This window comes from Passer montanus, unplaced genomic scaffold, assembly GCF_014805655.1.
Source record: "Passer montanus isolate IOZ18808 unplaced genomic scaffold, ASM1480565v1 scaffold49, whole genome shotgun sequence".
NCBI classification, from domain to species: domain Eukaryota; kingdom Metazoa; phylum Chordata; class Aves; order Passeriformes; family Passeridae; genus Passer; species Passer montanus.
The window spans coordinates 3723078-3732396 of NW_024369818.1; positions in this window are offsets into that span (position 1 = coordinate 3723078).

The following is a 9319-nucleotide window of genomic DNA, read 5'->3' on the forward strand; positions in this document are numbered from 1 at the left end:
CACAATGTAATGAAGCATGGAGCTGGAACTAGGCCACACCTCAGCTGGAAAATGTCAAATTCTATTATGCCATCCTCAAAAGCATAAATCATAGCTGCACATTTTTAAAGGTATAAATGAGGGAGGGAACACCATAAAACATTGATTTGAACTCATGCAATGTATTTATAGTACAGAATGGTAGAGTATGGGATTTTATTTATGTAATGTAGAAATATACCAAACATTTTAAAGTTGAAATCTATAGCTTCTCTCTGCTGAGAAATCCCTTTGCACACTGAACTTTCTTACATTTAATTTTTTCTGGTTGTCAGCTAACAAACTAACCTGCTCAATGTTCCTTGTCAATTAAAGTCCTTATTTTATATAGGACAATAATTTTAATTGTTTTAAGTTTAAAGAAATACTTGACTAATATAATATCCAGGAGCCCATATTTCATTTTTTAAAATATTAAATTGTACCTTTCATGCATTGTTTCCCATGTTTCCTTGCTTAAATTATGTATGGGGAGGAAGCAGGGATGAGGCTCGGCCACAGCCCTGTCCCCAGTCACCCCAAATGTGTGCCTGCATTATTTCTCCTTATGTCCTTTATCCAGAGGGATCTTGTGCAGCTGGACTTTGAGGGTTTATTTCTGACTGAGTCTGGGATCAGTGGATGAGGATCTTTCCCAATGAACATTTCTGTTCTCCAGTGTGTCTGTGATACAGAAATGCAAATGTGGAACCTTGCAGTGGTGCAGCCTGTGCTGCTCTGCTGTGCCTGTGGGCATTTATTCCCTGTTCCTGGCTCACTGCAGCCAATTTTCTGTGCTTTAGGAGACATTAAACTGTCAGAGGAGCAGAGGTGACCATCTACTGCTTTGACCAACACTGCTGCCATGGTGAATCAGACTTTGAATCCTGGAATCAGACATTTAAATGCAGATTACAAAGTGGAGGACAGGTTGAGGATACTCCTGAGCCCGTTTTGCTGAGGACTTGCATTCCAGAATCTCACATCTGCTGGTGCTTCCCGTGTCACATTGCTGGAGGCCATCCAAGCAGTGACAGGGGTTTCTGTTGTCACACTGATTCATTCATCTGGAATTCCTAATCCTGGATCTGAAGGTGAAGGCAGTGCAGGCTGTTTGCTCAGAACTGTCTCAGGTCACCCTTGGATGGGATGGAGCAGGAGGGAAAAGTGAATTTTCCCTACTCAGTGATACACACATCAACCTGTATAAATACATAAACCACCTGATCTTTTCATTTTCTTCACTGAGTAGACCATGCAGTTTTTTATTACTTTTAGGAGAAAGCTCTTGATCCTGACAGTGCTGATGCCATTTAACTTCATTTTGTATCATTTGTTACCAGCTTATATCTTCACACTGCTCTTGAGCAGTAGATATTTCAGTGTTGAACATTTGAAATCTTATCTACCATTCTGTTCTGACTGATTTAATCTCCTTGGCTTTAAATTGTCTGTCTGAAATCACTGCAGAATGGATCAAGAGGGGAACACTCAGCTCATTTAGAAGGAGGTTAAGAAGCTATTCTTGAGTTATTCTTAAGAGTTCTTAACCTATTCTTAAAATTTTAAGGAGCTTTTCTTAGACTGAAGTGTTGCAAGGAGTAAGTTGAAGATTTAAAGGTGATAAGATAGTTTAAGAATATTATGGTTTGTCATGTACAGCCTCAGCAGGGATTTCTTTCCCTTCCTGACACTTCAGTCTGAGCAGCACAGCCCTGTGTCACAGCCACTCTGGGAAGCAGGTGATGAATCACAGCAGCTTTAAAAAAATGATGAGGAATTTCAAGGAAAAAAAAGTAAAAACAGAAGTCAGGGCATGAGCAGGCTGGAAGGGGAGGCTGTTCCCTGGCAGCAGGAACTGGGCAAAGGGCAGACAACACCCAGTGCAGTCAGTAAAGGGTTAATGCTCAGTGGCTCTGCTCAGCCCTGGGTAGACACGTTCTCACTGATTTCCAGCCTTCCTCTCTAACACTTAGCTTAGAACTCAGCAGAAACCAGGTTTTTCAGTGTTTGAGTAGACATTTGGCAACTTGTGAAGTGTCAGATGAGCACTGGTGAATCTGAGAACTGGGGTGAGCGTTTGTGTCAGGGAAGGGAAAAATCTTCACAGCAGAAAGCACCCTCTAACCTGAGAGTGGAGCTACCTGAATTAAAGGAACTTCAGTCTGTTCCACTTACATTGAAAGCCAAACCCTGCACTGCTGACACTTTACAACGATTGAAATCTGGTTTAAGGGACTGGCTGCACACTGGAGACTAAGTCAGTATAAACTGAAGGTGGTGAAGCTTTAAACTGGAGCCTAAATAGAATTTACCATGGGAGATTATGGCTGAAAATCCCATTTGAAGTGGCAGCAAGGCAGAGAGAGCAGCCTGTAGGATTCAGGAAAGCAGGATTCCTGCTGGGGTGTCCTGTCCAACATCAAGGCTGAGGAAGTCAAGGCAATGAGGGTTCTCCTGCCTTGGTTCCTGGGTGCAGTCCCAAAGAAATGCCCAGGTCCAAGTGTTCAGCCTTCCTGATTTTTTCTAACCCCCCTGGGACATGGTCCATTCTCTATGGATTCTCATCTACATGAAAAAACCCTTCATAAATCTAAAACATAATTCACTGGAGTATTGTTAGGGAATTTTAGATTTATCATCACTCCTACTAATCCCATTTAATCTATTAATTTACCCTCTGTTAATTTATCACAGCTTTCTGGGCTGGCTGGGTTTTTTTCCCTGCTCATCTGCGAGGTGTTGGATGCTGACAGTGACGGAAACCTCACAGGAAGCATTGACAAGGTCTGAAAAATAATTCTGGAGCCCTTGTGTTGCTAAGGAAGTTTCATCAGTAGAACCAACGATTTGAGATTGTTTTCTCAGCAGTGCATGAGATAAATGAGAACTATTTCCAGATTCAGTAATTTTGAAATCTGAAGGAACGATCTTATCAGTTTGCTGGCCACCCTGAGCAGAATGCATCAAAAAAGATTAATAGGGAACAGGGATACCTGTTTTCTTTCAAAGCAAAAAAGCCCCGAGAAAATATTTTATGGAGCTGTTTTTACCTTCTTTATTTTGCATTAAATATAAAATCTATATGTTTTGTATGACTAGCTTTTCATTCCACACCGCTGGGATAAGCAAATTGGTAAATGAAAAGAAAAACAGGTGAAATTCATTACATTAGAAAATAAGCCTTTCTACGAGGTCTGAATAGTTAATGTGGTATCTTCCAGAATTTTCCCAGTGGATAAAGGAATCTCTCAGGAAAACTTTGTTTACACACTTTAACCTAAGATGCATCTGTATTGAGAAAAGAAGGAAATTTTCTTTTCCATCAGCTACAAAAATTTGACTGTTTTGAAATCCACCATCCTCAGGTGTATGACAGAAAATGTTAAGACTAATAAAGATAAATAATGTGGCTGCAAAAGCCGATGTCCAAATACAAACAAAGAGCAACTTTTGTTTGTTGAGTCTCTTCCCTACGTACAGCAAACCCTGGCTACTTTAATAAATATGAAATATTTCACTTCCACAGGAGCAGGACTGGGCCCAAGAGTGGCAGGTGATCTATTCCTGTGGCTGCAGCATTCCTGAGCCATCCGAGGGGAATCCATGACACAAATCTGTGTAGCTCAATTTCATGTGCCTGGTTAAACGAGCACAAACATTCCTAAGCAGTGAAATGCTGCACACAGATATTTGTGTCACAGTATCCCTGCTCTGGATATATTTGGAAGGTAATTGGAGGGGAGGAAACCTTTTAAAGGGATCATTAGAATGTGTAGAATACTTTTGAAACAAGCAAAAGAAAAATCTGCTTTTTTCTAAAGTTAAACTGAGCTACTTCCAAACAAAAGAGTATTCTTGTAATGATAGTGGTTGAGTGATGAAAACTGCATTTCAGTTAAGAATCTATTATTTTATTACAATTATAATCCTTAATTTTTACTTCAAATTTTGTGTGTACAATACTATGACAGATAATCCTATTTTAACAGCAATTAATCTGGTGCTAATTTACCACTGAGCCAATTTCAAGGTGCATTTGACTGAGTTACAAATAAAACCTCTCCACGTTCAAAGTATTTTGATTTTACTACGTGCATCTGATTTGGGAGATTTCTGGTGGTTTCTTTTGCCAATAAAAATAGATAACTTCTATTTTTGAGCTCTAGGTGTCTAATTCTCAGACAGGGCCATGAATCTGAACATATTTCCAAGGTCTGAGCTTCCAGGCCCTCCAGCCCCTGCCCAGCTGGTGTCAGTCAGCAGAACCTCCCTGCTCAGCTGGCCTCCTGCAAGAGCTCTCTTAGGCTTTCAGGCAATTCCCTTTTCTGATGTTTTGATTTTCCTTTGCCTTTTCTCACCTCTCTGGAGCAGTTTCAGACTATCAATCCATGAAGGCCTGAGTTATTTTGGGGGACAGCTCATTTGTAACTGACTTTTTTTTGTTTTTCTCCTGGGGCAACATGAGGTAGGTTGGAAGTGTTGGTTTGCTTTTATACAGAGGAGTTAATCTGATCAAAGTGCTCCAAATGTGCTCTATGCAAACAAATTCCTATAAATCTCAAAGCTGGATTTAATCTGTGTTCTCCTTCAGCTTTTTTTCTACTCCTGTAGTGAAGGTGTATTTTTCTCATGTGCGTTTCTGTTATGAGCTACCTAATTCTGTTTTTAAATGGATGTATTGAACTTGGTGTACAAGTTCTCACATATAAATTGGTCCACAGCAGCCTAAATAGAAAGATTCAGATAATTGAGATGACAGTGGATGGCTGTTTCCTCTCTTTGATTGCAAAAGAAATGTCCAACTCTTGGCCAGCACGTCCTGGTGGCTCCTTCCCACGCAGGAGCTTGTGTGTGTGAGTGTGTGCACGTGTGTGTGTGTGTGTATTTTGGAATCAGTGACGTTCCTCAGGCCCTCAGAGCACATCCTGTTATGAGGAAACAGCAATTCAATTGTGTCTTGGTGCAACAATACACAATTTTGGAAAAGTTTCAGTGACAGTCACCAATGGATTATCAGGCAATGTTTCCCAAGCATCACAGCCCAGCCAGGGGATTTGGGGGTTTTGATAAAAATTGAGAACTCTGCCCTTCCCTGAAAGCATCACAGCCCGGCCAGGGGATTTGGGGGTTTTGATAAAAATGGAGAACTCTGCCCATTTTGTTACACTCTTTTAGAATGTAAAAGAAAGAATTTTACTTTTCGCAGAATCCCAGAATGGTTTGGGTTGGAAGGAGCTGAAAGCTGATCTCATCCCACCCCTGCCATGGCAGGGACACCTTCCCCTGTCCCAGGTGCTCCCAGCCCTGTCCAGCCTGGCCTGGGACACTTCCAGGGATCCAGGGGCAGCCACAGCTGCTCTGGGCACCTGTGCCAGGGCCTCACCAACAATAAGCTTAACTTTAGGTGAGGTTTAACTGCTCTGCCCTAAGGCTGTGGCACCCCTTTCTTTTCTGAGTGTGGGGATTTGGGGGTTTTGATAAAAATTGAGAACTCTGCCCATTTTGTTACACTCTTAGAAAAATTTTACTTTTCGCAGAATCCCAGAATGGTTTGGGTTGGAAGGAGCTGAAAGCTGATCTCATCCCACCCCTGCCATGGCAGGGACACCTTCCCCTGTCCCAGGTGCTCCCAGCCCTGTCCAGCCTGGCCTGGGACACTTCCAGGGATCCAGGGGCAGCCACAGCTGCTCTGGGCACCTGTGCCAGGGCCTCACCAACAATAAGCTTAACTTTAGGTGAGGTTTAACTGCTCTGCCCTAAGGCTGTGGCACCCCTTTCTTTTCTGAGTGTGCAGAGTTTGTTCTTAAGGGTGCATCTTGGGACACAGATACATTTCTAACTAGTCTCTTTTATTTCTCTTCCCAATCCTATCTTTTCATTATTTTTTGGGGGGTTGGGTGGGGGTGGTGTGTCACCAGGTTCCCTTTTTTTTTTGTCAGGTATTGTTATATAAAGAAAAATTAATGTAAGGTAAAAAGTAGATGCCTTTAAAAAGATACCAATAAATCATTCAAAGTCTGTCAGTTTTCTGCACAGGCTGCTAGGAGAATAGATTTAATGGATCTACATACAACAGAGATTTTCTATATTGCTGAAGTTTTCTTATCTGGCAGAGCTTTGCATCATTTGGAAGCAGCCCCAGCCGTGGGAAGACTCCACTGATTTCTCTCAAGGAGTGCTTTGGTTGTGGGGGAGTCCATGTATAACTTCTCTATAAGTGTTTCTGGATGTATATTTTGAGCCACAAAGCCTAAGAATACAGCACAGAATGTGACAATGCAGAATATAGAAAGAAGCTGCTGATTACCATTGGTATTTTGAGACTCCTCGTTTCAGGAGGATGCCAAAAGCAAACTGCAGCACTCAGATCCAACTGCATTATTCCTCATGGCAGTATAAAATAGTGAGACAATTTCAGAAACTAGATTAAGAATCATAGTTTTTCTTGCTGCATAAAATTGCTGAAATTGTATAGAAATCTGTATTGTGGATCACAAGATAATGTAAAAACTCCAAGCTCTTTTTTTTTTTCACTTTGTCTATTTAAGCTACTGGGCAAGTTGTTACATGAATAAATTTATTTTCTTCCTCTGAAACTCTATAATATTAAATGCTGTGTTGTTGGCATAAAGTATAAGTTGATCAGACAGACAAAGATTATTATTCTGACAACTGTATACACAAGGGTATCATTGTACATTGAATTTCAGTGTGTAATATGGTATAAATCTTCATGAGAGACTCAACTTTTATTGGCTGCACAGAAGGTGCTTTTCCTTATTAAATATGGGAGATGGTCCCAGGGGGATTTTCTAAAAAATATCTTTATCCATTTTTTTCCCAGCCAGTCTCTGTGCCCTGGGAGGCTCCTGGATTCAGCGGGGTGAGGAATTCTCCCTGGAATGCCTGGATGGAGACACAGCCGTGCTTGGAATGTTTTACTTCAGCAGAACCCACACAAACCTCACCTTTCCCTTCCCTAAACTCTGTCTGGAGCATGTAGGACACAAAAATTCACCCTAATTCAGTGCAAAGTTACCAGTGAAACCCTAAAATCCCTCTGGATCTGCACTCCTGTCATTCCTGCCATCCTCTCTTTCCACCTGCTGAGGATTTTGGGGACAGCCACAGACCCTCTTTCACTCCTGCACAAAATGAGACTTGCATTAAAGGGCAAAGAGTGAGAGACCCTCTTGTGGAATTTAAACTGCATCCATCATTTTCCTGGCCAGTGCAGGGACATCAGCTTTTATTGGCTGTGAGTAATTAGGAGACTTCATCAACTGTCCATGCAGAGGGTTCCCCCAGCCTCCTAAACCAGGAAACCAGAAAGACATCCCTTTCCCCATCTCTGGATGAGAATCAGGTGGATCTCTCCTGCGAGGGTCTCTGTGTCCCCACTTCATACATGACCCTATTCCACAGAATGGCTGAGGTTTGGGGGATGAAGGCAGAGCTCAGACCTGGGCTGTGCACCCTTTCTTTAAATCAGACAAAATCAGGGCTCAAACTTCCCAAATTTCCCTTCTTTGCTATGAAAAATTGTTAATGTGACATTTCAGACCTTATTAGAGTCTATATTAAAACTTGGCATTACTAATTTTTTTACAATTTATAGCATCAAAGTCTTCCCAGCTGTCCAAAATGATTTCATCCTGGTATTTTCTGTTACGACTTTACAGTTTGATGCACTCAGACTATACCAGCACTTTTTATACCAGTACCAACTGTAAAGTTTATATGCATCGCCTTTATGGCATAAGTAAGGACTATGAAATGTTGCTTTCTGCTACTGATTTGTGCATTATTATGTTGAGAGAAAGCAACAGCTGTAAGGACAAAATAACACTTATTTCAGCACCCAGGGGAACATGAAATTGCATATATTGTTTTTAAAATTAGCTATCACATGTAAAGTTGGTTGTATATAGCTAAATAATAAAAGTAAGTGCATTTTTAGGTGCTCTTCAAATAAGGTCACAGTGCTGATGAAGTTCTCAGTATTTCTCTGATTTTATGAGATTCCAGGGGCAGTGATGAGATGTGTGGCACACAGGTACAAGTGGCCAATTTAAAAATGCCCTAAATATAACTTGATGGGCTAATCACATTTACAGTCCACAAAATGTGCATGAATGCATATTGATGTGAGAAAAAACACACCCAGTGAGGAAATAATAAACTATTGGAGTGAATCTGTATTATTCACTGCTAATTTTAATTAAGACTCAGTCTTAATTCTCATGTACACAAAAGGAAAGATGTATTTTGGTACAGAGTTACCACAGCCTCATTTTGCACTCTTTTCTTCAGTTAGAAGTGGGTAAATGTTTTTTTTAAAGCAGAATTGCTTAGGAGTGGCCTGTGGGTCTCCATCCTGTGCCTGGATGTCACAAACCCCAGAGGAGGGCTCAGGGCACACATTTCCTGCAAACTCTGCTCCCCAGGGGAAGGACAGCACAAGCCATGAGGAATAAGGGGGAACAGTTCTTTCTCAAACACTGATCCAACTGGAACACTTCAGAGCTCTGATCCAGGAGGAGAAATGATCTCTGGGGCTGCTCTCCTCCAGGGCTCAGAGCTCAGAGCAAAGCTCCTGAGTTATTAGCTGGGCAGTTTAGCATTTATCTTCTGAAGTCACTGCCAAAGGCATACAGGCAGAATAAAGAATAACACCACATTGATAAATATGCATCATTTCCCCCTGCCTTCCACAAGAATTGTATAAAATGGAAAGGCATAATTGGACTCTTAGTAAATATAATAGGTCAGAATTTATTTCAGGGTGGGTTTATCTTTTTTTTCCCCCCAGACTGAATCTTTTTAACATCAGATTTCAACCTGCTGTGAGTGACTCTTGGGTCTGATTTACAAATCTTTCAGATGGAGAATGTCACATGGAAACAAAATAAATGCTTCCTTGGCTGTGGTTTTTTGGTTATGAGAATTTATCTGACTGGGGTGGGGAGAAGCAGGAGAGGAACTGAGCTGTGCTTGCTGAAGGAATGAGTTTGTCACCTTGAGAGTCTGGGATCTCCATTGGCCACCTGGTGGGAGGGGGAGTCCCCAAAGTTCTCCTGTCCCTGCCATCCCTCTCCTGTCCCCTGTCCCACCTCAGTGGTGTGGCTTTGGCTCATTCTTGTGGCAGATCTCCAGCCTGAGAGAGAGACTGGGACAGGAAGGGATGGCAGAGTCACTGAGTGCAGCCATCCCATCTCCAGCTGCATTTCAGATGGCAAAGGAATTCACAATTAAATGTTACTTCCAGTTTATCATTTCGTGATCCCATTTTTCTCTC